This window comes from Lethenteron reissneri, chromosome 59 (genome assembly GCF_015708825.2).
Source record: "Lethenteron reissneri isolate LAM-NWPU_2019-01 chromosome 59, ASM1570882v1, whole genome shotgun sequence".
Taxonomy (NCBI): Eukaryota; Metazoa; Chordata; class Hyperoartia; order Petromyzontiformes; family Petromyzontidae; genus Lethenteron; species Lethenteron reissneri.
Genome location: NC_083837.1, coordinates 3,888,685 through 3,902,942, shown reverse-complemented (window position 1 = coordinate 3,902,942; position 14,258 = coordinate 3,888,685). Strand labels below are relative to the sequence as shown.

At 45.5% G+C, this 14,258-nt stretch overlaps 1 pseudogene; it reads left to right on the top strand.

Annotated features, from left to right (window-relative positions):
* LOC133357755 (transforming growth factor-beta-induced protein ig-h3-like) overlaps positions 1-13,148 on the top strand; it is a 48,182-nt pseudogene extending 35,034 nt beyond the window's left edge.
* Positions 13,149-14,258: the final 1,110 nt, after the last annotated feature.

Here is a 14,258-nt window from a genome sequence, read left to right as displayed (position 1 = left end):
GAAGATTTGTCTACGTTCTCTGTGGGTATGCACACACGCACGGGCGTGTGTGTGTGTGGAGATTCAGTGCCGGATTATCCTAGGAGAAAAAGTAGCTAGACAATTTCGATTTAAAGCTTTCGTGACTGCAGGGATTCATCTTCTTGGTTCTTTCGGTAAAGTCACGTAGAAGGGAAATAATAAAATAATAAAAATAAAACATAATAAAATTTCGATTTAAAGCTTTCGTGACTGCAGGGATTCATCTTCTTGGTTCTTTCGGTAAAGTCACGTAGAAGGGAAGTAATAAAATAATAAAAATAAAACATAATAAAATAATTCTCACGACGTTTCGGCCACTCAGGTGAGGACGGCTGCTTGCGTTGTGGCCGAAACGTCGTGAGAATTATTTTTTTATTTTTATTATTTTATTACTTCCCTTCTACGTGACTTTACCGAAAGAACCAAGAAGATAGATAGACAATGCTACGGGTCCCGCACTTTCAAGGGCCCCACGCTAAATGCTTTCAAGCTATCAATTCCGTTTGAGTGATTCTGCACTTGCTCTATCACTACAGTACTATACCGCCTTCGACTTTTACGAACGACCGGGTAGTTTAAGGTTTAGCGATTTGTCAAATTATCCGGCTGTGTAGCAAATAACAAGTATAACCCGTAAAAACAAAGTTTTTCACTATAAATCCTTTATATGCGTGGCGGCTAGAGTCATCTCGTCCTCTGGCTTGAGATGGCTGCCACCTATGGGTCAGATGATTGCGTTGCACCATTAAGCAATTGGTAATTAAATATAATATTTTTGTCCTAAAAAGTGTAAAATTTTGGAAAAAACTTTTTCACGAACATTAATTGTCACGCACAACAAGTCTGTGTGCAAAATTTCAGCTCGATTGGATCACGGGAAGTGGGTTAAAAAACGACCGAAAGATTTGCACGGTCCTAAGCAAGCAAGCAAACTTAATATAAGGACGGCTGCTTGCGTTGTGGCCGAAACGTCGTGAGAATTGTTTTATTATGTTTTATTTTTATTATTTTATTACTTCCCTTCTACGTGACTTTACCGAAAGAACCAAGAAGATTAATATAAAGGATTTTAAAAAAATACAATCACTTTACTATGCAAGTAAAAAAATGTGTGTTTTAATATTTACGTTTTTTTTTATGTAGGGCCTCTTAATACCAACTTATGCGCTGTGAAGGTTACGTGGGAAGCGGTGACGCAGTCGTTAACCCGCCACGCTTCAAACCCAGCACCTTCCCTTCCAATTCTCGCTCACGGCCAACACCAGTGGCGATTATCTGAACCGGTCCTGGGGCGTCCCCTAGGTCGACGCAGACTTAAATGAGTGCCTGGTTGCGGTGCGTAAACATCGCCACACCGGGGGGAAGCTTTCATAGGTGCTCGCTAACAGCACTTGCCCCAACAGTCTGTTAAGGCTATCGGGTATCTGTGTCTTTGTAGGCCTTGCGGGGCGAGCGGTGGCGCAGTGGTTAGCGACCCGAGTTCGATTCTCGCTCATCGCCACCAACAATGACGAATATCTGAACTCGTCTTTGGTCCTCCTCTAGGTCGACTCAGCCTCAAATGAGTACTTGTTGCGGTGTGTAAACATCGCCACTGGGGAGACAAAGGCGGTCGGGCGTGGTGTTGGCCACCCACCCCTCGTGTGTTGTTCCGGCCTTTATAGGTGCTCGCTAACAGCACTTGCCCCTACAGTCTGTCAAGGCTATACTGGGGATATTTGTCTTTGTGTGCCTGTGCGTTGGCTGGGTCTGACTTTTTGTGACGCCGTGTGACGAGGGGGGGGGGGGTCAAAAATCGTCCAAAATCGCGTGACGTCATTTATGGACGGCCCCAAACAGCTTTTGGTTGGCCGGATAGAGGGGGCTAAACGGGCGCGGCACGGGCTAGAGAAGAGATGGAGTGATGTGGTACAGGAGGACGTGGAGCTGAGTGGATTTGCCGATGACTGGTACCAGCGGTGTCAAGGTCGGCCTCTGTGGAGGAGGCTCGTGAAGGACGCTACTGGGCAGTTGGAGGCAGTCGCCCTCCAACAACAACGGAGGGCGGAGTAGTGATGCTCACAACAACGAGCCGGGTGGTAAAGCACAGCAAGTTAGCACAGTAGGGGGCACAGGTGGTGGTTCGGCCACTCAAGTTTCAAGTTTTTCAAGTTTCATTTATTAGGTATAGCCCTGTGAGCCATTCGGCTCTTGAATCGGGTGCAACCGCAACAAACAAAAAAACAAAAACATGAACAAGAAAACATCTTAAAGTGAACATGTGACTAAGTGCAAACAGAAAATCCAAGAAAAGACAGCAAAATATTGCGGAAAAAGCACCGTACACCAACGCTGTGTGCACAAATCCCAGTGGGATGTAAGTCAAACAACAACAACCACAAGACAACTTAGATTAAGGCCATCAGTCTAACTCTGTACTACAACAAACAAACATGGCCAAACCGAAAAACTTTTCAAAAATCACCAAAATAAAGCCACGAAAGCAGCTCATCTCAGTCAGTCGACCCGTGCCACCTGCTGGGTCTGCCCCGTGACCTCCTGCCAGCGGGCGTTCGACACTTCACGTGGCCTCAACGTGTACCTAGCCTGGCACAAGCGTCGTGGTGATGTCACCGCCACTTAGTGGTGAATAGCGGTTGTTGTTGTTGTTTGTTTTTGTTGTTGGTGTGTGTGTGTAGGCCATCTGTTTGGAGAATGCGTGCGTGTCGCCCAGAGTGAAGCATGGCCAAACGAGTAACATGTTCTCCCTCGATCAAGTCGTGCGGGCCCCGACCAAATCACTACTGGACCTGCTCAAAGCCGACAAACGATTCAGGTTCATAATCATGGGGGGGGGAGGGGAGGGAGGATGGGTTTTTGTGGTGAGATCGCGTGAGTGTAAATGTGTCGTGAAAGCCGTCACCACCCGACGCAGCCGATCGGCGAGGGTTTGTCGCGTGAACGAAACGTGCCCGACACTCGGACGTTTTCACGTAGAAGGGAAATAATAAAATGATAAAAATAAAACATTGTAAAATAAGATTCTCGCAACGTTTCGGCCACAGACAGTGGTGAGAATTTTATTTTATTATGTTTTATTATTATTATTTTATTACTTCCCTTCTACGTGACTTTACCGAAAGAACCAAGAAGATGAATCCCTGCAGTCACGAAAGCTTTAAAGCGAAATTTTATTATGTTTTATTTTTATTATTTTATTACTTCCCTTCTACGTGACTAAAGAACCAAGAAGATGAATCCCTGCAGTCACGAAAGCTTTAAATCGAAATTTTATTATGTTTTATTTTTATTATTTTATTACTTCCCTTCTACGTGACTTTACCGAAAGAACCAAGAAGATGAATCCCTGCAGTCACGAAAGCTTTAAATCGAAATTTTATCATCTTTTATTTTTATTATTTAATTACTTCCCTTCTACGTGACTTTACCGAAAGAACCAAGAAGATGAACCCCTGCAGTCACGAAAGCTTTAAATCGAAACAAAGGGCATTGTCTCTGGTGTTGGGCCGATCAGTTTCAAAGACAATACATAATCTTGATTTGAAGCTTTCGTGACTGCAGCAATCCATACTCTTTGGTGTTTTCGGTAAAGTCACGTAGGTAGTAGAACAAGAAAATAAATCACAATTTTATTCTACACCCACGTGACTTTGTCTCCCAGCGCCACAACATCGCTGCTGCTGATGCATCGTGATGGGGTCCTTGGTTCTAGATTTGAAGCTTTCGTGACTGCGAGGATTCATATTCTTTATTTGTTTCGGTAAAGTCACGTAGGTAAACAATTTAAATTAATAAAAGTAAAAATTTACTTTTATTAATTTTAATTTTTAATTTTTTTTAAGTTAAATTTTACTATGATTAATTTAAATTTTACATTTTAAAAAGTAAAAATGTACTTTTATTAATTTTAATTTAACATTTTTTAAAAGTAAAAATGTACTTTTATTAATTTTAATTTAACATTTTTTAAAAGTAAAATTTTATTTTTATTAATTTTAATTTAACATTTTTAAAAGTAAAATTTTACTTTAATTAATTTAAATTTAACACTTTTAAAAGTAAAATGTTACTTTTATTAATTTTAATTTTCATTTTTTACCTACGCGACTTTACCGAAAAAACCTAAGAATATGGGGATCTTGGTGACGGAACGCTTCCCGATCCGCATGCCCCACTCCCTGCCCCCCCACTCCCTGCCCCCCACTCCCTGCCCCCTCTCCCTGCCCCCCTTTCCCTGCCCCCCTCTCCCTGCCCCCCACTCCCTGCGCCCCCCACTCCCCCCCGGACTGGGCACAGCACGCTGGTGGACATGGTCAAGACGTCCGGACTCACCCAGACGCTCAACAAGGCGGGCTTCTACACCCTCTTCGCTCCCACCAACGCCGCCTTCGAGAAGCTGCGCTCGGGACGGCTCGCCCCGATCTCGGGTAAAGAGCAGAGGTCGCAACCAGGTACCCGATACCCGTACCCTACCCGATACCCGGCTACCTATACCCGGCCGGGTACGGGTAGCCGTTTGCGACCCTGGTGCGGCCGAGTACGGGTACGGGTAGGTCGTGAGTCACTGGTGAGTAACCGTTTGTCACTCATTTCCCAACGTCTTGTCTCTTCTCACAATTCAAGTTCCTAGAATCAACCCACCCGCGCCTGCAACATGGCTTCATCCCAGAGGTCGCAATCGGGTACCCGATACCCGTACCCTACCCGTACCCGGCCGGGTATGGGGAGGGTATGGGTAGCCGTTTGTGACCCTGGTGCGGCCGGGTATTGGTATGGGTACGGGTAGGTCGTGAGTCACTGGTGAGTCACCGTTTGTCACTCATTTCGGGTAGGGTACGGGTAGGGAACGAGTACCCGTACCCGGCCGCTGTTAGCGAGCACTCACTCACACTCACTCACACTCACATTCAGTCACTCACATTCACTCACTCACAAAGACAAAGATCCCCCATGTAGCATTAACAGACTGTCGGTGCAAGTGCTGTTAGCGAGCACTCACACTCACTCTCACATTCACTCACTCACAAAGACAAAGATCCCCCATGTAGCCTTAACAGACTATAGGGGCAAGTGCTGTTAGCGAGCACTCACACTCACTCACTCACACTCACATTCAGTCACTCACACTAACTCACTCACAAAGACAAAGATCCCCCATGTAGCCTTAACAGACTGTTGGGGCAAGCACTCACACTCACTCACTCACACTCACTCACATTCAGTCACTCACACTCACTCACACCAATCTCCCCTTCCCGTTAATTTACACCATCCCTCTTCCCAACTTATTCCTTTTCTTCCTCCTCCCTCCTTCCTCTTCTTCCTGCTTCCTCTCCTTCATTCTCTCCTTCATTCTCTTCCTCCTCCTCCTCTTGTTCCTCTCCTTCTTCCTTCTTCCTTCCTTCTTCTTATTATTCCGTACGGCCGATGTAGATGCAGAGCGACAGCGGCAATGTCAAATGCGGGTGTCCGAGCCAGATGACCGCGTCAGGAAGCGCAGAAGCTGTGTCTGTGATGCAGAGGTCGCAACCGGTTTTTGATTCCTTACTCTTACCCGTACCCGGCCGCACCAGGGTCGCAAACGGGTACCCGTACCCGTACCCGGCCGGGTACGGGTACCCGTTCTCTACCCGTACCCGTACCCTACCCGAAATGAGTGACAAACGGTTACTCACCAGTGACTCACGGCCTACCCGTAACCGGCCGCACCAGGGTCGCAAACGGGTACCCGTACCCGGCCGGGTACGGGTAGCCGGGTATCGGGTAGGGTACGGGTATCGGGTACCCGGTTGCGACCTCTGCTGTGATGTCTCCTTTCTGTTCTTGTGTTGATCGGGGCATCGCGTCATTGCACGGTGTCTGCTCTGGATGAACACAGTCGCACATTCTCTCGCGATCTCTCCCCGTGGTGGTCGCGGGGATTGTTCTCCGGGTTCCTCCGGCTTCAGCAAAGCCAAGGGCTTAAAATGACTTTTACACTTACTTTAACATTTTATCTACAAAATTACATCTTCTTGGTTCCTTCGGTAAAGTCACGTAGAAGGGAAGTAATAAAATAATAAAAATAAAACATAATAAAATAATTCTCACGACGTTTCTGCCACAACGCAAGCAGCCGTCCTCAGGTGAAAACTAGGTCTGTCGAGGCGACAGCGTGTGTGCTGTTTCATTCAGACGCTGCAGTCACGAAAGAAGCTTTAAATCGAAATTTAAGCTATTGTGATTTATAATGACGACGACGATGATGATGACGATCTGCAGGTAGCGCGAAGCAGCAAGCCGAGATTCTGAAGTTCCACGTGACGAATGGCGTGGTGGTGAAGGGCGGGGTGCCACCAGGCTCCGCCACTTTCCTTACCACGCTGCAGGGTGGTGGCCTGGAGCTCGTGCAGGTGAGGAGGGGTGTGGTGGCGGTGGTGGGGGAGCTGGCGCGTGGGTTTGATCGCGACCCTGACGCCTGTTGTGCACTTCTAAAAAAAATAACCCGTAAAAACAAAGTTTTTCACTATAAATCCTTTATATGCGTGGCATCGGGGCGGCTAGAGTCCTCTCGTCCTCTGGCTTGAGATGGCTGCCACCTATGGGTCAGATGATTGTGTGCCAGCATTAACCAATTGGTAAATAAATATTTTTAAAAAATTCCCTAAAAAGTGTAAAATTTTGTACAAAAAAATTCACGATAATTCATTGTCACGCACAACGAGTCTGTGTGCAAAATGTCAGCTCGATTGGATCACGGGAAGTAGGTTAAAAAACGACCGAAAGATTTGCACGGTCCTAAGCAAGCAAGCAAGCGAACTTAATATAAAGGATTTAATAAGTATAACCAGTAAAAACAACGTTTTTCACTCTAAATCTTTTATATGCGTGGCGGCTAGAGTCCTCTCGTCCTCTGGCTTGAGATGGCTGCCACCTATGGGTCAGATGATTGCATTGCACCATTAAGCAATTGGTAATTAAATATAATATTTTTGTCCTAAAAAGTGTAAAATTTTGGGAAAAAATTTCACGAACATTAATTGTCACACACAACGAGTCTGTGTGGAAAATGTCAGCTCGATTGGATCACGGGAAGTGGGTTAAAAAACGATCGAAAGATTTGCACGGTCCTAAGCAAGCAAGCATGCAAGCACGCAAGCACGCAAGCAAGCGAACTTAATATAAAGGATTTAAAAAGAAGAAGACGTTTCGTTCAGGGGGCGAGAGCTGCCGGGTCAATTGCCTTAAGTCCTCGTGGTCAATCGGACAAAGATGGAGCTCACGGGCATCATCTTCTTGGTTCTTTCGGTAAAGTCACGTAGAAGGGAAATAATAAAATAATAAAATAAAACATAATAAAATAATTCTCACGACGTTTCGGCAACAACGCAAGCAGCCGTCCTCAGGTGAAGAACAGGTCTGTCGGAAAGACAGCGTCATTCAGTCATTCCGACGCTGTCTTTCCGACAGACCTGTTCTTCACCTGAGGACGGCTGCTTGCGTTGTGGCCGAAACGTCGTGAGAATAATTTTATGATGTTTAATTTAATTATTTTATTACTTCCCTTCTACGTGACTTTACCGAAAGAACCAAGGAGATGAATCCCTGCAGTCACGAAAGCTTTAAATCGAAATTTTATTATGTTTTATTTTTATTATTTTATTATTTCCATTCTACGTGACTTTACCGAAAGAACCAAGAAGATGAATCCCTGCAGTCACGAAAGCTTTAAATCGAAATCTCACGGGCATCATGCGGCGCTTTCAGAATGCGCTTTAGTTGGTCGTCTGGAACGTTCTTCCTTCCGATATTAGGAAGCCCGGGGGAGCTACTCGCTTTAAGTCGTCTGTGTTGAAACTAATTTCTTTAGAACTGCTTTGTGTGTTTAGTTTGTTGTCCTTCCGCTGCACCTTCGATGAGCCTCGGTTGGCTACGGTCGGTACGAAAGAAGTTCAGTATATATGCGAGTGTATGAGTCTCTTTGCAAGTTTGTGGGTCTCTGTGTGAGTCTATGGGTCTCTATGCAAGTCTATGTGTCTCTGTGTGAGTCTATGGGTCTCTTTGCAAGTCTATGGGTCTCTGTGTGAGTCTATGGGTCTCTATGCAAGTCTGTGGGTCTCTGTGTGAGTCTATTGGTCTCTTTGCAAGTCTATGGGTCTCTGTGTGAGTCTATGGGTCTCTTTGCAAGTCTATGTGTCTCTGTGTGAGTCTATGGGTCTCTTTGCAAGTTTGTGGGTCTCTGTGTGAGTATATGGGTCTCTATGCAAGTCTATGGGTCTCTGTGTGAGTCCATGGGACGCATACGTACTCACACATTGGTTATCTAATTGACAGACTTGCCCATGTTAGGGGGAGTTGTGGAATTCCACGGATGGGCCAAGGCCACCAAAAGAAATAAACACCAACCAAAATTCTCATTTCTATGTAACGTTGAACCTCTTTTGCATTCGTATGTAGCCTACCGCGCTAATTGGAGGTCCGGGCAAAGGATAAAAAACGAAATACAAAAAGCAGTTTGTCAATATAGATTACGATTTAAAAGTGCGCGGCTCCAGTGGGCTTCCTAACATCGGAAGGAAGGAACGTTCCAGACGGACGTAGAAGCGCGTCTGAAAGCGCCGCGCAACGACGGCTCGTAGCCAAAACCTGCTGCTGTTGCGAGGATGACGCCCGGAGTTCATTACACACGCGCGCGTCTCTTACGTTATATTTAGAGAGCTGTGCCTTAGCTCAAGGCGCACTCTATCGCAGAATTTAAAAGCGGTAACGCAAATACAGAGGGATGTAGATGCCAAGGGCGTTTCAAGGGCCGAGGAATGAGTGACCGTGACAGAGGGCACGTGGGGGTCACAGAAGGGCTAACGGGGAGAGACGGGACGGAGTGGAGGGTTGCTCGATGGACTGGAAGACGCTTGGTCATGTTCTGACGAACAATGCAACATACTCATCGGTAACACTGGTCAACAAAAAATAAGAATTTTTTTTTTCTGGCCTGGACTTTTGCAGCTGTTCTAGGCTAATTTCAGGGTGCTGATTTTCCAAATCTGATCTCAGATTTGCTCTATCCCATCTCATTTTTAAAATCCTTTATATTAAGTTCACTTGCTTGCTTGCTTGCTTACGACCGTGCAAACCTTTTGGTCGTTTTTTAACCCACTTCCCGTGATCCAATCGAGCTGACATTTTCCACACAGACTCGTTGTGCGAGACAATGAATGTTCGTAGAAAAATGTTTCCAAAATTTTACATTGTTTAGGGAAAACAAATTAAATATTTAATTACCAATTGCTTAATACTGGCAGACTATCATCTGACCCATAGGTGGCAGCCATCTCAAGCCAGAGGACGAGAGGACTCTAGCCGCCACGCATATAAAGGATTTATAGTGAAAAACTTAGTTTTTACGGGTTATACTTATTAAATCCTCTATATTAAGTTCGCTTGCTTACTTAGGACCGTGCAAATCTTTCGGTCGTTTTTTAACCCACTTCCCGTGATCCAATCGAGCTGACATTTTCCACACAGACTCGTTTTGCGTGACAATTAATGTTAAAAAATTTTACACTTTTCAGGACAAAAATATTATATTTAATTACCAATTGCTTAATGGTGCAATGCAATCATCTGACCCATAGGTGGCAGCCATCTCAAGCCAGAGGACGAGAGGACTCTAGCCGCCACGCATATAAAGGATTTATAATGAAAAACTTTGTTTTTACGGGTTATACTTATTATGTAATCGGCATACCCCATTTTCATTGATTTTACCCGGAATTAACTCTGTCACTTATGATTGCAAGTTGTTGCGAGTCAGTGACTGCTTTAGTGTTAAAATATGGTGCTGTATTTTTAGGATAGTGTGTTTATAATATCATTTTATGTAGATATCCACATTTATTTCATATTTTTCTTCTGCAGTTTTTATTGAAAATGCAATATTTGATATCTCAAAAACTGATGCCAGATTTGGAATCAGCACCCTGAAATTAGTCTAGAACAGCTGCAAAAGTCCAAGCCAGAAAAAAAAGTTTTTTTGTTGACCAGTGATATCTCAAACACCTGATGTGATAGACAAAAACTGATGCCAGATTTGGAATCGGAACCCCAAAATTACCTTAAAACTGTTGGAATACCTTATGCCAGAAAAAGTGTGTTGACCAGTGTAATCATTCCGGAGAGCAATGTGTTGTTGTTGTTATTGTTGTTGCTGTTGATGTTGTTGTTGTTGTCGCGTGTGGCAGACCCGGGAGGGCGTCCTCTCTGTTGCTGGCCAAGACGTCGTGCAGGCGGATTTAATGGCCACGAACGGGGTGATCCACGCCATCGACTCCGTCCTGCTGCCCTCTGGTGAGAACTATACTCTTAGTTCTTTCGGTAAAGTCACCATGTAGGTAAGAAATGAAATTAATAAAAATAAAACAATAAAAATCACGACTTTTCGGAGGCAACACAAGTCTCCGTCATCAGGTGGGACCGTCACAGCCAGATTTGCTGCATCAAGTGAGGCAAGGATTCAAGATGTAAGCCCTTAAAAGCGAGTTGAGGGGGGAGGAGAGGGGGGGGGAGCTCATCAGAATGTGGTAGCCAATGAATGGAATGTATCGGGAGGGAGGGAGGGGGGCAGGTGAGAACTATCAGTATAACTAAACTATGAACTAAACTATGAACTAAAACTATTTTATTTCGATTTAAAGCTCTCGTGACTGCAGGGATTCATCTTCTTGGTTCTTTCGGTAAAGTCATGTAGAATGGAAATAATAAAATAATAAAAATAAAACATAATAAAATTTCGATTTAAAGCTTTCGTGACTGCAGGGATTCATCTTCTTGGTTCTTTCGGTAAAGTCACGTAGAATGGAAACAATAAAAATAATAAAATAAAACATTATAAAATAATTCTCACGACGTTTCGGCCACGACAGACCTGTTCTTCACCTGAGGACGGCTGCTTGCGTTGTGGCCGAAACGTCGTGAGAATTATTTTATTATGTTTTATTTTTATTATTTTATTATTTCCCTTCTACGTGACATTACCGAAAGAACCAAGAAGATAAAAGATTATTTTTACTTTACCAGGTGAGGCCCCCACTGGGCTATATAAAGCTCAGTGGGGGCTGTACCTGCTCGACGATGGGGCTTATCATCACCACGTGCAAATTGATATCAGCAGACAATTTCTGCTGACGGAAAACAAAACCGCACGTCTCGGCACGAATGAGTGGCCAGGTAAGGGTAGGGGGTCAGGTTAGAGGGGTGCGTAGGGGATAGGTAAGGGTAGGGGGTCAAGATAGAGGGGTGCGTAGCGGATAGGTAAGGGGAGGACGTGAAGCAATTTTAAGTTAAAACTAAAAACTCACCTTTTCAAACTCGCTTTTACTTAACAGGTCCCTGCGGGGTGGGCTGGTAGGAACGAACAAATGAATGGCTATAATAAAATGAAATGGCGGGGGTACGATACGAAGGGAGAGTTTGAGGCCTAGTTCTAGGCTTTAGGCCTAGCTGTAGGCTTTAGGCCGCTGTGAGTTAATTTTTAATTTAAATGTTTTAATTAAAAACTATCTCAGGGAATTATAAGGGAATGTTACACTTGTTTAGCCAGGAAAGCCTCACTGAGTCTAAATGTTTTTGTAGGGTCCTGCCAAGTGTTTGCAGTAGGGAACGATGTTGCTACACCTAATCGGACATCAGACGGACAGACGGACGATATAATCTATTGTAGGCTGGTTCACTTCGTTCCTACCAGTAATATTATTTTATAGTGTTTTTTTTTAATAGGCCTTCTACAGCCATTCATCATGATTCTAGATTTGAAGCTTTCGTGACTGCAAGGATTCATATTCTTGGGTTTTTTTCGGTAAAGTCCTCATTTACTTGATACAGCTATCGTGCTGTGACGGTTCCACCTGAAGACGGAAGCTTGTGTTGCCTCCGAAACGTCGTGATTTTTATTTTATTTTTACTTAACTTTTATTAATTTAAATTGCTTACCTACGTGACTTTCCCGAAAAAACCTAAGAATATTCATCATGATGCAATTTTGTTTTGTGTGGACATTGCTTTTATTCTTCTTGGAATTTAGTCTTTTAACAATGTTTTTTTCTTTCATCTGGACGGCACTTTGAGTGGCATCCTTTGCCCGAAATAGTGCTCGAGAAATAAAGACTTGATTCATTGATTGAAGAAGGGGAGGGGAGACCACCATATGGTTCTAGATTTGAAGCTTTCGTGACTGCAAGGATTCATACTCTTAGTTCTTTCGGTAAAGTCACGTAGGTAAAAAATGAAATTAAAATTTATAAAAATAAAACAATAAAAAACTAAAAATCACGACGTTTCGGAGGCAACACAAGTCTCCGTCATCAGGTGCGACCGTCACAGCCAGATTTGCTAACCCTAATCCTTGATGCAGCAAATCTGGCTGTGACGGTCCCACCTGATGACGGAGACTTGTGTTGCCTCCGAAACGTCGTGATTTTTTCTTTTTTATTGTTTTATTTTTATTCATTTTAATTTCTTTTTTTAAATCCTTTATATTAAGTTCGCTTGCTTGCTTGCTTGCTTGCTTGCGTGCTTGCGTGCTTGCTTGCTTAGGACCGTGCAAATCTTTCGCTCGTTTTTTAACCCACTTCCCGTGATCCAATCGAGCTGACATTTTGCACACAGACTCGTTGTGCGTGACAATTAATTTTCGTGAAAATTTTTTTCCAAAATTTTACACTGTTTAGGGAAAACAAATTAAATACTTAATTACCAATTGCTTAATACTGGCAGACAATCATCTGACCCATAGATTGCAGCCATCTCAAGCCAGAGGACGAGAGGACTCTAGCCGCCACGCATATAAAGGATTTAGAGTGAAAAACTTTGTTTTTACGGGTTTACTTGTTACCTACGTGACTTTACCGAAAGAACTAAGAGTACCATATAGTTCGTTCGGACGACACAGAGGCACCGCTCGCATTCGTGAAGTTTACATTTTTCGGGGGGGGGGGCGTTTCCTCTCTCTCTCAACAGAATCCGATTCGGTGGCGATCAAGGTCGTTCAAGGCAAGCACGTGGTGACGCGCACCCTGAGAAAGGCTGACAAGATTTCACCCGCCAGCACGGGGTAGACGTGGGACCCCGTCAGCCAGCCAGCCAGCCAGCTTGCCTGCCTGCCTGCCTGCCGACCACCCTGCCTGTCTGCCTGACTGACTGCCTGACTGACTGACTGTCTGCCTGACTGCCTGCCTGCCTGACTGACTGACTGTCTGCCTGACTGCCTGTCTGACTGCCTGACTGCCTGACTGCCTGACTGCCTGACTGACTGACTGCCTGCCTGACTGTCTGACTGCCTGACTGCCTGTCTGACTGCCTGACTGACTGCCTGCCTGACTGACTGACTGCCTGCCTGACTGACTGACTGCCTGACTGACTGCCTGCCTGACTGCCTGACTGCCTGCCGACCACCCTGCCTGCCTGCCTGACTGACTGCCTGACTGACTGCCTGACTGCCTGCCTGCTTGCCTGCCTGCTTGCTTGCCTGTCTGACTGCCTGCCTGACTGACTGCCTGACTGCCTGCCTGCCTGACTGCCTGCCCGACTGCCTGCCTGACTGCCTGCCTGCCTGCCTGACTGCCTGACTGCCTGACTGACTGCCTGCTTGCCGGCCGGCCGGCCACCCTGCCTGTCTGCCTGCCATCAGAATCGGCCCCAACGCGGCTCTACGCCAGGGGCAAAACGCGGCATTCAGATGGGCTGGCTGGCAGTTGCACGCTCTGATCGCTGATAGAAAACGCGTTGACATCACCGTGCTAACGTGTTCACGTTGTTGCAGTGGCAGTCACGAGCACAAACTCGCACGGTGTTCTCTCTGTCACGAGTGTCCAGTTCCCTGTCCTTGCCCCACACCTCCGATGTGCACGGGTGGCGACGTACGGTACGAAAGAAGTTCAGCATGCGTAAATGCGTGCAACTCGCTCGCGCACACTCGCCCACTCACCCACCGACTCTCGCATTCACCCACTCACTCACTCACCCATCCACACACACACACCCACTCACACACTCACACACACACACACTCACTCACCGACTTTCTCATTCACCCACTCACACACGGCAGGTGAGGGCACATTCACTCGCCCACTCGCCCACCGACTCTCTCATTCACCCACTCACTCACTCATCCACACACACACACCCACTCACACACTCACACACACACTCACCGACTCTCTCATTCACCCACTCACTCACCCACTCACACACTCACCCAT